The following is a 12004-nucleotide window of genomic DNA, read 5'->3' on the forward strand; positions in this document are numbered from 1 at the left end:
TGGGCAAAGAAAGTGTTCCACAATTTGATGGATATGGTGAAACCGGATTCGGTCCGGTCATGGGGATATGTTGTTCCTCTCGGTAAGATCTTCCTTCACCGTAACCTCAAGATCGGACCCGGCGTCACCATTCCATCTAGAAGCCTCATCAGAGCCAAACAATTCCTGGAAAGGAAGAAACCGGTCCCCGGTTCCTCAGGTGGCCGAAAGAAGACAGTCGGGAAGAAAGCGGCCCCAGCAAAAGAAAAGGCCGAGAGCAAAGGGAAAGAGAAAATAGTCTTCTCGGAACCGCCACAGCCAACGGAGGAGGAAGAGTCGGCTTCCACTTCTGAAAGAACCGAATCTGAAAAGACCGATGATGAAAAGCAGTCGGGCCAAAGTCCCGACAACACCAGTACAGGTGCAAACCCTGAGACCACCGATGGCGGTGAAGAAGGCGGTAAAGAAAGCAATGACGAAGAGGAGGAGGAGGAGGACGAAGAGGCGGAGGACGATAGGATAACGCTCAAACTCCTAAAGGGCACTAAACAGCGAGCCGGTAAGATTGACGAGATATACCGGGAATGGCACGAGCACTGGTTCAGCAAACGGTATAGGCACATCCTACCGGGCTACACCGACGAGGAATGCTTCCAAAGACTGAAGGAAGTAGAGGACGTGGTCATGGATCTCACAAAATCCGATACCATTGAAGAGGCTCTAAACCGAACCTACCTCTTAAGACCGCGAGCACAGCTACGGAAGCTAACCATACGGATAAAAAAGATCACGGCAAAGTTCGAAGAGGTAGCATCGGAGGACACCTTAACACCGTTGGTGTTAGAAAGGCTTGAGAAAGCAAGAGGGGCACTCATTAAAGAAATTGACCGGCTGTAGGCGATGTACGGACAAAGGGAAATACCGCACTATACAGCTCCCCGGATCGATACGAGTCCAGCTCATTGTCCAACACCTCCAAGGGCGAATTCGGCAACAGATGAATCCGATGAAAGGACGGACCCTCCTCTCACCGGGCAATCTCCACATAAACAACCGGAAGTTTCCGAACCGGGCGTCACAAAAGAATGGGTTGAGAGCCGTTTTCAAGAGTTTGAAGACTCCGAGGTTTACCCTTTGAAGGAGAAATTCAAGAGAACCGTTAGCTTGGCACTCCAGTTCGCCAACACTACAAGGCAACTTTTAGAAAGAACAGAAGACCGGTTCTCAGAAATCGACGATGATCAACAGAAAGAAGCGGTTCTGCGCAGCAACCACCTTAGGCGAACCATGATTTTGAAAGATACGACTTCCGAGATAAAAGAAAACTTTGACCGGCTTGAAAGAGAGACCGATCAACGATTGACGGAGGTTGCTGAGGACCTGGTCGGTACAATACTCGGACGGGTCTCTGAACTTGAGAAGAAGAATGCGGGTCTCGAGGACGAACTCAAGGCGCTATCCGCACAGGTTGACGAATTGCTCCAAGCCAAGATGAATGCGGATGCCGCGGCTGTAGAGGCTGATGCCCGAGCGGCTAAGAAGGTCCAGGATGCGCTGGACGACGAAGCAAGAAAAGAGAAGGAGCCACCGCAACATACCGAAGAGGAAGAGGCCGAGAGAATTCGAAGGGCAGAGGCTAAGTTTCCAGGATTTGCAAAGACGGTAGCCGCTCAGGCTGCGAAGGATGCTGAGCGGTTAGAAAGTGAAAGACGGAGGCAAGAAGGCTTTGCAGACGATAACAAAAAGAAAAAGGCGGCCTCTTCCGTTTCAGTTCCGACAAAGCGAAAGAGGGAACCTTCAAAGAAAGTTCAAATAGCCGACCTGCTGAATGAGGTCACTGACACAGTCATTGATAGTATACCGCAGCAGGCTACTCAAGTCGAAGAAGAGGATGAAGTGCATCTACAGCGGCGGCCCACTAAACAACGAGTCACCGAATCGGCCAGTCGACCGCAACCGGTGAAGAAAAAGCGGAACAAGAAGTTGATGACCAGCTATGACTTCTCGGACTCGGAATAGGGTCTCCCTTTTCTCTTACCTATGCTTGTCTTACTATTTCTATTATCTAATTTCGGTTATCCATCGTATATATATAAGTTATTTTTGAAACCGGCCATCTTTTGCATCTCTACTTGGTTTTGATAATTTTAAATAAAATAATCAAAAAGGGAGAAATTGATAAGATAAAAAGATAAGACTTTTCCAAAATACTTCTCAAATTTTTTTTTCCAAATTTTTCGAAATATTCTCCCAATTTAGTTTCAAAAATCTGGACAAACAAAACAACCGGCCTACGATTGCAAACTTACATAATTTTGATAATTTTAAATAAAATAATCAAAAAGGGAGAAATTGTTAGATAAAATTAGACCGGTTCACATAAACCTAACTTAAATAAATCTTCCATGCAGGAACAAGGAACCGGACCGGACAAACAAAAGAACCGGCTAAAGAAAACTAGTCGGTCAAGTCATTAAACCGACCAGGAACACTTGGAATATAACCGCACAAAGAAAGGATCGGCCAAAGCTTAAAACCAGAAACATCAGACAGCCGACCATCCACAAGGCAGAGGAATAACCGGAAGAAGTCCGGTTATATCACCCATACTGGAAGCCATCCGGTTAAGTCAAATGACCGACCAGTACAAGAAGACAATTCGGGTATCTGTTGAGAATGATACCAAAGGAACAGACTGAACACTTCCATATCTATACAAGTCTGAGGAAAGTCTGCAGGCTGCAGAAGACAGTCCTACGGGATCTTTCCACTTCGGGATAAGTCAGAAAGGAGATCTTCCAAGTACAGACAACTGTCTAATAGACAGTGTCTACATTGAGTAAAAGACAAACCTAGCAGGTTTGTCTTACACACCGGAAGAACAGACTGCCAGGTCTTAGGTTGACCGTCAGGTCTGAAAAGATGACCGCAGACTCTGAATCAATGAATCACTGAACCTCTGCACCCCTGCTCAGCCAATCAGATTCAAGGTGGTGAAATATGACCGTTGGCATATTTCACCTATAAAAGGGGCAGTTGAAGAAGAGTAAATGCGCGATACATAGTGATACAGTGGGACAAGTGAGAAATTCTAAGAGCATTTAATCTACAAGTGAAAAACAGTGTGTTCTATCTCTAAAGAAAGCTTGAGTGCTAGCGTGTGTATTCTACAATTCCGGTATAAATTGTAAGAGTGTTATCGAGTAGGAAATAAGTCTCGATCGGATTGTATTTGTATTCCTTAGTGAATATCCTTCTCGCGGTTTCGAGAGGAAGGGGTGACGTAGGAGTTTTATCTCCGAACATCCATAAAATCGCTTTTGTCATTTACTTTCTGCCGGTTCCATTATCTAACCGACCCGTACCGCTATAACCGACCTAACTTCACTAAAAGCCGAATCACCGAAACCGACTCACCATTTTCTGTAACCTTCATCATCCGAAACCGGTTCTACCTATTATACAAGCGTGCTGCTTCAACCTGAAAGCAAACATCTTCCGCACTTGAACCTAGTTCAAGGGTTTGTGACAGGTTGTGTAGTATTGAAACCCCGGTGTTAATCTCTAACCGGATTAACCACCACCCTTCGAGTGAGAACCGCTAACCGGTCCAACCCCGGTCCTCCAGCGGCTACCTAGATCCTAACACAGCTCCACGAAGGAAACGAGCGAACCAAGGAAAACTAAATCATGGTGTCCACTCATAAATTTGAAAATGTTAAGATGTGCCCCGTAGAAACCATTAAAGAATTTGGTGATCGTTTCATAAGATTTGTGAATGAAATCTCACTTCTGGGAAAAACCTACGACAATAAAGAGACAATCGTCAAAGCGCTAAGAGCTCTTCTAAGCGTTTGGGATGTCAAAACTATGGTGATGAGAGAATCAAGGAGTCTTCATAAGATGCGGCTGCATGACGTCTTTGAAGATATGAAAGCCTATGAGTTCGAGATGAACTCAAGAAATGAAAATGAGCCTTCAACTTCAACAGTGACCAAAGTTTTAGTGTCCTCTATTAAACTAGATCTCCAGTACCTGTCAAGTCAGTTGAATAGTTCAGCGATGATGCAATGGCTATGCTTGCCAAGAAGTTCGGAAATTCATGATGAAGAATCAACCCAACAATTCCTACAACAACAACTACTCAAACGGTAATAAAGTTAACGTTCGTTGTTTTAACTGTGATGCTTTAAGTCACTATTGGACGGAGTGCCGAAAACCAAGAAGAGATAACAGAAAGTCGACTGATAAAAAACCAAGGTAGGACTTTCAACCATCCAAGAACAATAAGTAGATTAAAAAAGCCTTGATAGCTGATGATGGTGGAAGTAAATGGGCTCAAAGCAATTCAGATAGTGATAATGAAGAAGTTAGATGCCATATGGAAAATGAGGAAGAGGTATTCAACTTTGCTTTTAAGGAACTCACCCGAGAAGATATGATTACTACATTCAACATGGTCATTGAGTATATGAATCTGTCTAATCTTGTATCAACTCAACTAGATAACCAAACTAGTGGAACATTTGAACTATCCTCTAAGAATGAGAAGCTCAAGGAGATAGTTCAATTGTTAACTTAAGAAAATGAAAGAACCAAATATGTGATAGTTGCATGGAAAAAATCTAGAGAGGTTGTGAGCCAGATGACGAGTCATCCGAGACCTACCAACTGCAAGTTTGATCTAGGCTATGACAACAAAAATCCAGATATGTCATGCAAAGAGCTGAAACTCGATAAAGACAAGCTTCCATTCCTAATCTTTGTTAAGAGTACATAACCAACAATGAAGCAAGTCACGATTCAAATAAACTGGAAAAAGAACTAACGTATGTAGGGACAACCGATAAGTCATGGAGGCTTAGTCCTGAGAGAAGGAATGATAACTAGATGGTTGGGCGAGAACACGACAAAAGGCCAAAAAGGGTTCATCAAGAATACAATCAAAATATGATAAATCATTCAAATGCAGACAAAGATATGTCAAGCCTAATGCGAGTAGGATTATTAAGACTAACATCGGGTGATCCATCAGAATAATTCAAGTATGAATTCCCAAGGGACTAATTAACCGTGGACCCAATTAAATGTGGGTACCAAAAGGTGTAAATAGTTGTATTTTCGCAGGTTTAACATGTTAAATTATTGGAGGATTCAGAATGGTACCTAGACTGCAGATGTTCAAGGCACATGATAGGAAACAACAAGTTGTTAACCGATATTGTGAAAGAATCTAGTTCAAAAATCATTTTCGGTGACAGTTCTAAGGGTAAGGTTGTGGGAATTGGTAAGATTGTCCATGACAACCTAAAAATAAACAATGTTCTACTTGTTGAGAATTTATGCTTTAATTTTCTTAGCATAAATCAAATGTGTGATAATAGAATACACTGTTGAATTTCATATACAAACATGTCTAGTTAAGAATCAACAAGGAACTAACTTGTTGACTGGGCATAGGATAGGACACTGAAAAAATAAATTTGACAACCCTATCTGCATGATTGCTAAAAGCGACCAAAACTAGATGTGGCATAAACTATTAAATTATTTGAACTTTAAAACAATCAACTATATTTATACTAAAGAGTTAGTTCAAGGTATTCCTAACATAAAGTTTTCAAAAGACAAGGTTTTCTCTGCTTGCCAAATAGGCAAACATATAAAATATACTTTCAAAAGTAAAGGAAACATTCAATCTAAAAGTTACTTAAAGCTTTTACATATGGATCTCTTCAGTCCGGTTAGAGTAACCAGTTTGAGAGGAATAAACTACACTAATAAGATCGACGTTATCAATAGAGACGGGGGTCTGGCTATTGACGACGAATTCGGATAAACGAGTTGCCACTGTTGAACTATTCAAGTCACATGTTGCCACTGAAGTAAAGACGGTTGTCCAGCAGCTCAACATCGATGTGATGTCTCTCTTCGAGAAGAAATTCAGAAAATTCATTAAGCAGAGCAACTCTAACTCTAGCTCTTCAAATAATAACAATGATGATAAAATAACTATAAGGCTAACTTAAAGTGTTTTAAATATGATAAACTAAGACACTTCAAGTCAGAATGCAGGAAGCCAAAGAGTGCTGAAAAGACGAAGGACAACGAGAAAGAGCTAAAGGCTCTCGTGGCGGCTGACAACAAATCTAAGTGGATCTACAACGACTCAAATGAGTCATCATCCAACATTAGTGATGATGAAAAAGTTGTTTGTTTCATGGAAAGAGAAGAATAAGACTTTGAGGTATTTGATTTCTCTTTAGAAGAGTTTACAAGAGAAAGTTTTAAGACTCTCAAAATGAAAAAAAGTCAAAATCTGAAATTGGTAAACCTATTTTATCTCAAACTTCTGAACCCAAATTTTTTGAAAACAACATGGTTAAACTCTTATCTGAAAATGAGAAACTCAAGAAAAAGATTCAAATAATGTTTTCTGAAAACCAACGTCTAAGTTATATGGTCAGTTCTTGGACAAGGTCTATAGAAGCTGTCAAACAACATATTAGTCTGTATAGGCCTGCCGGATGCAAATCTGGTTTAGGATATGACAAAGCTAACTCAGATAAGTCCAATGAAAAGTTAAACTCAACAACAGACAAGTTTAAGACAATAAACATTGTCAAAGGGAGTTTAACCGATAATGGAACTAATCCAAGATATGAGAATCTAACCTTGTAGTATGAGATTACATATGTTAATCCAACTGTAAGTTGACTAAAACCTATAAAGGAATCACCCAACAAGTCTGGAAAACTAAACCTGACAAGAAGTCAAGGAGTTTTAAACAAAAACTATCCTCTAAGGTTAATGGATCAAATGCTTGCAGAAAACTATTTGCAAAGCCTTAATCATACGCACTAATCACAATACAAAATAGGAAATCTATAAGAATAACTCAAAAATGGATTCCTAAGGGACTGATTGACCGAGGACCCAAGTGAATGTGGGTACCAAAATTTATAAATACATTTTTGTGTAGGTGATACAGGACAACTGCATGGAGCAAACTTGTAGCACACTCTTTTGAGATTATGCTCCAGTAGATTTACAAGTGGCAGTCGTGTTCACAAAGCCACTCCCATGGACTAAGTTTTTCTTCCCTAAAATTATTTTTGGGTCTTGAGGACCTCACATCATATATTTGTTTTTAAACATGCATAAATTTAGGGGGAAATTTAATGTTTAATATGTTTAGACAGATGTACGTAGAAGAAAGCTTGAATCGGTCTAATATATAAGGTCGTCTAAAAAAAACGAGTACTTAGACGTGCATTTACTTAAGTAGTCTGTATTTCTGGGTTGGATAAACGTACTGGTTTAAAACTAACGTCGGTTAGATGTTTGAAAGAAAAGCTTAGTTAGATGCCCACATCTAAACAAACATATGTTTGGCAGGTGTTGTTCAAGCGTAATTAGACGCTTGCGTCTAATAAGACATTTAATTGTCTAATTAGCCGTTTTTACATATATACGACAAGTGTAGTTAGACGCCTACGTCTAAATAGACGTCTATTCAACCTAGTTACTAAGAATGTGGACAGTAAGTTATACGTCTAACTACGTGTGCCATTAAACTTTTCATCTTCGAACCAGTTGAGGACAGTTGTCATCTAAATGTGCGTTGTAATCTAATTTTCCCGCTCAAACATTATAACAGTCATTTTCTAAATTGAATAACATGAAGACAAGTGTATTTCAATGTTAAATAAAAGGACTAATATATCCTACAATTGATAAGATTTTGGTAAAAACTCAGATAATAATGACTGCTTTTGGAAAAATGTGTCTAAAATTAATTTATGGCCATTCTTTTTCAAAAAGTGACGGTTAAACATGTGACTGTTCAAATTCTATTTAAAGACATTATGCATGTGTTTGGGGTCCTTACACTTCCTATTTTCTTAGAACCCTAAATTTTTCTCTGCCTTATCTTTCTCTAAGAAACCTTAATTTTCTACGTTCTAATTTGTTTCTTACATTCAAAGATGGCTGACAAGAAGATTGTTTCCATTGCTCACAATAATTTGCTGGTAGACTTTGACTTAGGTTATTCTATCAAACAACAAGACATCGTGGATATGTTCAGATCTCTCGAGTATTCTGGCCTCAGAATGTATCTTAGTGGTCCTTATGTTATATATGAAAAAGAGGTGCGTGAGTTCTTCAAGACGTGGAAGGTGGTTGGAGACTCGATAACGGCGAAGGTGAATGAAAAATCTATCTCCTTCTCTGAATCGATGTTCGCTGAGTTCTTTGAACTTCCGTCTAAGGGTCACACCTTTGAAGTTGCGATCCCCGCTCAAAATATTTAAGAGATGAAGATCGTCTTTTCAAACTCCGGTAGTTCAATCATCATAAATGGGATGAAGAAAATCATGAAGCCCCATTTTAGTCTTCTAAATGACATTGTGGCTAAGGCACTTCAGGGTAGGGCAGGTTCGTTCGACCTATATACCCAAGACAGATTTGACTACATGACGGCCATATCCAAAGGTATGCCGATTAATTTTGCGTCTACCCTATTCTTAAATCTTCCCCAGTTGGTTTATGCAAAGAACAAGTAGAGTGTGGGATTTTCAGTCCAACTCAGTTGGTTCATGGAGAATCTAGGTGTTCCCATGGGCGGGGGTGAGGCTGTTAACCCCTACCGAATATTCACTAACATTTATATGAAAGGCACCTTAGCAAAGATGAAACTCATCAAGGAATTGAATCCTGGATTCTCCAGTTAAGAAACTAGTGGTCAATCGATCGCTTGGTCCAAGCGCCAAGCTACCTTCAACCGCACGACGAGCGCTAAAAGAGCTATATCCTCTTTCATGGAGTCTGTTGCTAGCTCTAACAACCAGAAGAGAGCTTCAAAGAGGGACTCTAGAGAAGTTGATTCCATTCCTGAAAGGTCAAGACAAGAAAACCCTCCCATCTCCGCCATCCCTATTTCATCTCTTTTGCCCTCTCCTTCAGCTAGCCCAACAAAGAAGCGGTCTAGGTCGTCTACTCTTCCTGTTGATTAGACGGAGGCGTCTAAGGTCTCCAAAATGTCATCTAAGGTAACTTCCTCCACTCCTCTGGCGGAGTGCCAAATATTAATGTTCCTATGATGGAACAAGCTGAATGACCAACTGTTGAGCCAGTTGGTCAAAATATTGAATGTATTGACAGGGATATGTCGGCTGCCTTGACGAATCAATAGTTTCTGATGCTACTAGTAATATCAATATAACTGCTGAAACATAGCAAGTAAATGCTCCAACCCCTACTGTTGTTGTATCTTCCGAACAAGTTCACATTCAGTCGAATGTTGCGATGATTGTTGTTGAAAGTATTGAAGAACCACCCGTTAAGAAGGCAATGGGAATAGTTATTGAGCTTCTATAATGGGCATTTCAAAACGCTCTATCTCCTTATGAAATCTTAAGAACAGCAAGGGGGCTCTACGCATCACTATTATAGAACCAGTGCCTACTCCCAAACCAGCCAAAGTTCTAGAAAAAGAAAAGGTGTTGCTGAAGAGATTCCAGAAAAAGTTTCGAAGACCAACCTTATCTTCAATCTCATTATAGAACAGGTTAGAATGAAAGATGGTGAGAATATCGAAGTCTTCGATACCTGGATGAATCACAGGTTCATCTCCCAATTCGATGAAATCATCTTCGACGATGAGATCAAAAAAGAATGGAAGAAGTGAGTAAAAATGGAGAAGAAGGTCCTTAAATGGGCAAAACAATAGAGATCCATGAAGCTTTCAAAAGAAAGGAACTCGTTATGTCAAACACAATGGGTTGTGCTTTGTTTCCACTGCTTGAGGCGAGAAAGACAAATTTGAATCCTCTTGAAAGGGATGCTCGTTTAGAAGAAAATGCACTAAAACGAATTGACTTGCTAATGAATGACTAATGCTCCACAGTCCTTCCATATGTTCATTGCACTGAGTCATCTCGGTCGAGTATATTTCAAGTAAGTATAGAGGTCAACAACTCTGATGACATGTCTTCTCTTCAAGGCGAGCCCATGCGAAATATTGAAGCTGAACATATCATTTATGAAGATTAAGAGCAGGATGCTACCTATCTCATTGAGCTTGCTAACTTATCCTTTGAAGAAAATCGTTTATTGGCCCAACATGATGTTCAATAGACCCCTATTATGGTTCAACCTGAAATCCATATTGAAGAGGAGGTAATAGCTTCTGAAGCTGAATAGACGCCCATTCCTGAGAATGAGACATCTGAAGTTGTTCCTCCTAAGTCTGAAGTAGAAAAATCACCATTGATTGACAGGGAATCACCAAAGACCTCTGAACAGACACTAGGTTCACAAGTTGAGGGGGAACCCCTGATGCAATTGATCTAGAGAAGACTTTGTCTGTTGAGGAGGAACAATGTAAAAATGTTGAGTCCTCCTCATCCTATGAAGAAACGCCATTTGAAGAAATTCCTCATTCCTCTCCAACTACTCATCAATTGTCTCCTATCAAGACAATTGCACACATCGTTGAGAACGTTGCTGATCTATCTCTTCACTCTGAAGATATTTCAGATTGTGTTAATCAGGTATGTGCCGAGATCCTAAACGGAAAAGAAAATTCAATGAATGTATAAAATGCTCTCTCTTCCCCCTAAAGACAAAGAACTAGAGAATTCCTTACAATTGAACATGCATGTGAACCCTATTCGCACAATTCCAGCTTGCTCCCAAATCGTATCTTCTAACGCTCGTTCCTCTGAATAAGCCTCTCCTGGAGGAGCAAACTTTCGCAATGCAATTATGGGTGCGCTGAGTTCTATGCAGCAAAACATAATGGACATGTCGTCCAAATTGGAAAATCTTGAAAAGGGGTCTGCATCACGTAAAGAAGATGTATCTTCATTTCTTGCCACTCAAAAGGAAACTGAGAAAACATTGAAGTAAAATATATACGAAGTCAACCTCCTTCATACTCAGTACAAGAAGCTGAAAAAGAACTTCTTTCAAAGGCAGTCGGATCATCATGCTGAATCAAAAAATTTCACTAAGAGACCAGGTCCATAATTGAACTTATTCAATCCCAAGTAATGGAGATTGTCTAATTCGAAATCAATTCCCCAAAGCGGCGCAAATCTAACAGTATAAAGGGAAGAGCACTAAATCTTTCTCCTTATGTCTTGTACTTTAAAATTATGTTTAAAAACCTTGGTGAACTACTTTGATTTTAATCTTATTTGATGGGTTTTATTTTGATTGATAATGGTTGCATAGTTTTAACATCATCAAAAAAGGGGAAATTGTTAGAAAAAAAATAAAACAAAATAAAGAAAAGAGTTAATTAAGTGAGAAATAATTAATTTGAAATAGAAATAAGATTATTTTATGTTGACTTTATTTTGATTATCTGTGTTAAAACTTAGTTGTGAATAAAGTTAAGGTGTCTATTTGTTTTTTGCAGGTGCATATCTTAGACTGTGCTACTTTAGACGTGGTCTAAAGAAGGCTATCTTAGACGTCATACGTAGTTAGACGTGGAAGTCTAACTCCTTTAGACGAGGTCTAAAGGTAAACGTAGTTAGAAATGGAAGTCTAATTCCTTTAGACGAGGTCTAAAGAGAAACGTAGTTAGACGTGGAAGTCTAACTCTTTTAAACGGGGTCTAAAGGGAAATGTAGTTAGACGTGGCAGTCTAACTTCTTTAGACGAGTCTGTAGGGAAATGTAGTTAGACGAGGACGTCTAACTCCTTTAGACGAGGTCTAAAAGAAAGCGTAGTTAAACGGATACGTCTAACTCCTTTACAAGAAGTCTAAAGAGAAGCATAGATAGATGGGGACGTCTATCTCCTTTAAACGAGGTCTAAAGGGTTGCGTAGTTAGACGGGTATGTCTAACTCCTTTATAAGAGGTTTAAAGGGATGCGTAGTTAGACGAGGATGTCTAACTCCTTTAGACGAGGTTTAAAGGAGCACGTCTAATGCCTTTTTTAGCATTCTTTTAAAGAAAGTATACGTCTAACTACGATAAACTAGTTGTCTTCTACTCCTGCTCCACTCA

Source organism: Impatiens glandulifera, chromosome 8 (assembly GCF_907164915.1).
Source record: "Impatiens glandulifera chromosome 8, dImpGla2.1, whole genome shotgun sequence".
NCBI classification, from domain to species: Eukaryota; Viridiplantae; Streptophyta; class Magnoliopsida; order Ericales; family Balsaminaceae; genus Impatiens; species Impatiens glandulifera.